Source organism: Limulus polyphemus, unplaced genomic scaffold (genome assembly GCF_000517525.1).
Source record: "Limulus polyphemus unplaced genomic scaffold, Limulus_polyphemus-2.1.2 Scaffold1371, whole genome shotgun sequence".
NCBI lineage: Eukaryota > Metazoa > Arthropoda > Merostomata > Xiphosura > Limulidae > Limulus > Limulus polyphemus.
In genome coordinates, this window is record NW_013666981.1 from 229535 (window position 1) to 234485 (window position 4951).

Sequence of the window (4951 nt, forward strand, 5' to 3'; positions counted from 1 at the left end):
TGTTTAATCACCATCTGAATGAAGAATTTTACTTACGATTTAAGATATGTAGGTTCCAGTAATAGGTGGTTTTGTCGATTAGTATATTATCTTTAGGCTTTTCCTGTTTTAAAAAATCTTAATTTTACCTCATTTGTCTGTGCAGAAAAAAATAAGAAGAGAGAAAGTACTCCATGATTGGTCAGAATTCCTACTAAAACTGTCGCTGTTTATTTGTATAGTCCTCCGGTGGGACAGCGGTAAGTCTTCGGATTTAGAATGCTACAATGAGAGGTTCGATTCCCCTCGGTGGATACAGCAGATAGCCCGATATGGCTTTGCTATAAGAAAACACACATACACACACATAGTTTGTATAAAAAAATAAATATGCTAAAAGTGCAAAGCACATATGAAACTTACCGTCATAACTAGAATACTTTTCTTCATTTTCAAAACTAGTCATTTATTAGGTTTGTGATAGTCATCAACCATTGTATGTTTGTCGTTATCTGGCAATACTAATATCGAGGAAATCAAACGCACGCGTATAACCAGTGACGTCAAACGCGCGTTCCTTGGTATTGTGATGTGACGTCAAGCCTCGAGGCTCAGGAAAGGGTCAGATCAACATTAGAAGTACTAAAAACTAACACAGGCATTTTCCGAAAGAAATGAAATTCATATAGTGATATAAACTATATCAGGTCATGGATTGAAAAAACAATTCCCTACTAAGTGTCTCCAGCATGAATAAGACACACTGTTGAACTCGGTTTGAGCAGATCTGTCAATCACTAAGTGTATTTCAGCCAATAGTGTTCTTCCTCTATAGATACACCCTGTCCTTGTATAGATGCTGAACTACGTTACCGTTCTCTGTCTCCGACCCGAACGTCGCCCGGTGTTTCGTACACGCAAAAAGGCTCAGTTCTTGGCTGTACCGTTCCGCATCCTAACGTTTAGACGTTTTTCTAAGCTGGAGTGCTTTTTTTAGATCAAAATTGTAAGTATCAGTTTTTTTTCTACAGATAATGTTTTACCTTTCTCTCTTGAAAACTAAGTTTAATTTCTTGTTTTTGTATTGACATTCAACCAAATTACCATAAAAATTCTGTTTAGCAGAAAAATAGCTGAAACTCTTGTTATTCACATCTGAATGCGTATCTCTAATAGCACTTCGCATATTTTACAGCCAACTCGTTTTCTTTTACTTTTTTAAAATTAGAATATTTTAAATTTATAACTGTGTGTTCTCTGTACATTCAAGCCCTGTTATTATAATATGTTCAGATCTACATATTGTTTTTCCTCTTTACAAATGTGGTATTTGTTATGATGATACTTCAGATCCAGAACAATTTTGCTTTCTATCTGAACTTAATCCTTATAATTAACATTTTTGATATCAGTAATGATATTATGCTCTGATCTAACTATTCATAGTCTGTTAATAACTTAGACGACATTGTAATTTGCATTAAAAGATCTTAAGACAAATACCGCTCTTGTTATTTGAACTAAATTTATAATATGCGTACATTTTTTTATCAGAATATTTTCGATTTATAATCGTTAGCAAAGAATATTTTAAAATTATGCCTCATTTTTTCATATTGCTTATAAACTACAGCTTATTGTTTTTAACTGGTTAAGAGCTGGGCTTAGTAGTTAGCAGGATCCATGGCTCGCTTCCCACTGCTGCGAAAACGCGCTTCGCACTTTCTGACCGTAGGTGTGTTATAAGAGGCCAGAGTAGCCTAAGCGTTGACAGTGTGTGGTGTTCACTATCTGTCTTCCCTCTAGTTTATCAGTTTAAAATTAGGAACGGTTAGCACCGATAGCCCTTGTGCAGCTTTGCGTGAACTTACGAAAGAGTAAAACAATTTGATTGCTTATGCAACGTTATACATCAAATATTCTTTAAAAGATGTTTTAGATGTCGCGTAATGATAAAATTTTAATAGTATAATGAGCTGTATCCTCCTATGATGGTTTACAGACGACGTTTCGAACTGTTAGTACCCCTGCACAAATCTTCATAAAGATTAGCACCAGCATTTCGAAACGTCGTTTCCAAAGCGCCGTGAATAGCCGAAACTCGATACACTATCAACAATGTATATATAGAAATAGCTCATCCAGCATCAGCCCACGGTATGTCTGCGGACTTACAACGCTAGAAACCGGGTTTCGATAGCCGTGGTGGGCAGAGCACAGATAGCCCACTATGTAGCTTTGTGTTTAGTTCCAAACAAACAAGGAAATCATTCGACATCAAGGTCATTTCATTCGAAACCTTTATTAATATAAATGACATACCAAAACTGTCAATTGCACAGGTAGAGACAATAACAAATGAAACATTTTAAACCAAAAAGTGCCAAACATTGCTCCACAACAGCTATAATTATAAGCATAAATAATGGTGAAGCAAGTCTCCCAGTAGGTCAGCAGTAAGCTTACAGACTCACATTGCTAAAATTCAGGGTTCGACTTCATGTATCGAACAGAGCGCAGACGGCATATTGTATAGTTTTGCACTACAGATTTAAAAACAACAGGTGAGGTAAACATCCTAACGGTATTGCGAAATGGTGACAACAATCAATAGCTGTGTTAAATGTGCTTCCCAAACGTGACAAATGCCAGTACGGCGGATTCGTTGTAAATATCGATTGCTATATTCTTGGTTTAGTTGCACGCACGGTATCTATACGTAAATGAGCCTGTAGTACGTAGCCGCTGACAAATATTTCCTAGCATTCGTTGTGATAATGTTACACTGTTCTTCAACTGAATACCGTGACACTATTTAGATGTTTTGTGGGGCAGTTGCAGCACAATTCTTTTGTGTTACCTTATGTAGGGGGGATTTTATTTAAACACCTTTTAGCTTTTTTAGCCTTCAAAGGTGCAATTACCTGCTGATTCGAAACTCTGACGTTGCACTCAAACTTACGTTTGTGTGAAAAACTTTGCTGTGGTCGGATTTCGATCCTATATGGCATAATTCCATGTACAGTCTTGGCCAAAATGTTTGCATATTTTGTAACAAATCAGATCATTATTATTAAGATGGAATACAAATACACTTAGAGCTGTCAAACTTTGAAATGAATGTTATATTAAACATCTACATATGTAATCTGTATAATGAGACAAGTTCCATGGACATCTTGAACGATTTGTTAGAACAGCAAACAGTTTTATCAGACACCGGTAGAAAGATATGTAATTCAGCATTTCACCTATCACAATAAAACTTTACCAAAACATATTTAGTAACAAAATATACCATTAAATTATTATAAATAGTGTCTGTAGCCTTATATCAGTTCGTGTTCAACATTGCCTACTGACCTTTGAATTCTATCAGCCCCTCTATTCTTAGTAAAAGGTCGATATATCGTTAGCTGTGAGTAAATAAGGTTGAAGTGTTATTTGGTATTTTATTGCTTTCAATGTTAATGACGTCAGTTACAAAGTACACACATATATTCAACTTTGTATTTCCTACTTAACACTGTGGTTTTGTACACGTATGTGATATAAGTTACATGCATAATGTAGAAGAAATTTCAGTCATCAAAGATTTATGTTGCTATTCTCCTTGTACTCTAAGGCGATGTGGAATGCTGTCGATGAGGTTATTGATGTAATCCACCGTGATTTCATCCCAGTTTGTCAGTAGAAGGCGATTCAACTCAGCTACGGTAGCTGTTTTAGGGTTAGCAATTTTCCGGCTCAGTTCTACCTAACAGTTCCTAATGGGATTACAATCTGGAGACTTTGCTGACCATGGCAGTCTTGTAACTTACTCCTGGTAGAGATAATCCTGTACAATACGTCCACTGTGAGTAGTAGTATTATCATCCTGGTACACAAAATTATTGTCAAACCTTGCTCTAGCCTATGACAGAAATATCTTCTATATGTGATGCCTGTGGGAAGAGCCATTGACGTTTCCCTGGAAGATATGAAGAGCATTTTGTACCATGATGAATAGCTGCGCAAACATATACTGAACCACACCCTGTGTCTTCCCTCATCTATTCTTCAGGCAAATGACGAACACTAATTCTACTATCAGCTTTATCAAGCCGGAAACAGGACTCATCTGAAAAGATGACATGTCGCCAGTGTACTAACTGTAACTTCGCAATCTGTCTTGTTCAAGTAACACAGTGACGGAAGTGAATTCTGGTTAATATCGAATTGTAGATAACCCTTCTTGCAAAATAATCTTATTTGGCCAGTCTACTATTCACTGTTCTTCTAGATACCCTGTAATGAATGTGTTCATGCCATTTCTGTCGTAAGATGTTGTTCTTTCGACCTTGACGTGTTAACCTGATCAAAATAGGTAATCTTTGGCAGTAGTTTTCGGCGTCTACCAGTAGACTTTCCTGGAACAACGTTTCCAGTAGTCCCTACTGTTCTGGCAATGTCCGTTTTCTTCAAACCACTTCTGGACAGTCGAACAGTTTGACGCCCTGTTACTTATGGCACGTGACGAGGCACGACTCTACACCAAGTACAGAGAAATTGTCTGAACAAAGCGTTGATTTATTTCGAAAAAGATTATACAAAAGTACACAATTTTATTCAAAACAGATGTGTATGTGTGTTTTGATGAACAAATGCTCAAAACAACTTATACAAACCAGAATAACAACTCGTACATACGCTACCTTCTCTGTTACTATTCGGGCATATACTCAATGACTACTCCATGCATGTTGACAATAACATAAATATAGAACAGTATGCAAACATATTGGCCAAGGCTGTACATAGAAGGGATGCATTTATATATATAACCGATGTTATTTTCGACTAATTTGGGCAGTGTTTGGTTCACAGTGTTTCATTTGTTATTGTCTACGCCAGTGGTCGGCAACTTTTTTTGATCGCGGGTCAATTATTTTTATTTTTTTTGAAAAATTTAGCATTGTGTTGGGTCAGTGAT

The 4951-nt window shown here is 36.5% G+C and overlaps 1 protein-coding gene across 1 annotated transcript in view; it reads left to right on the top strand.

Moving 5' to 3' along the window:
- The first annotated feature begins 571 nt into the window (after window positions 1-571).
- Window positions 572-4951, top strand: part of LOC106463303 (beta-1,3-galactosyltransferase 5-like) — a 38194-nt gene continuing 33814 nt past the window's right edge. Inside the window, exon 1 of the mRNA XM_022390759.1 lies at window positions 572-985. The gene's annotated coding sequence lies outside the window, so the exon portion shown is untranslated. The remainder of the gene's footprint in view (window positions 986-4951) is intronic.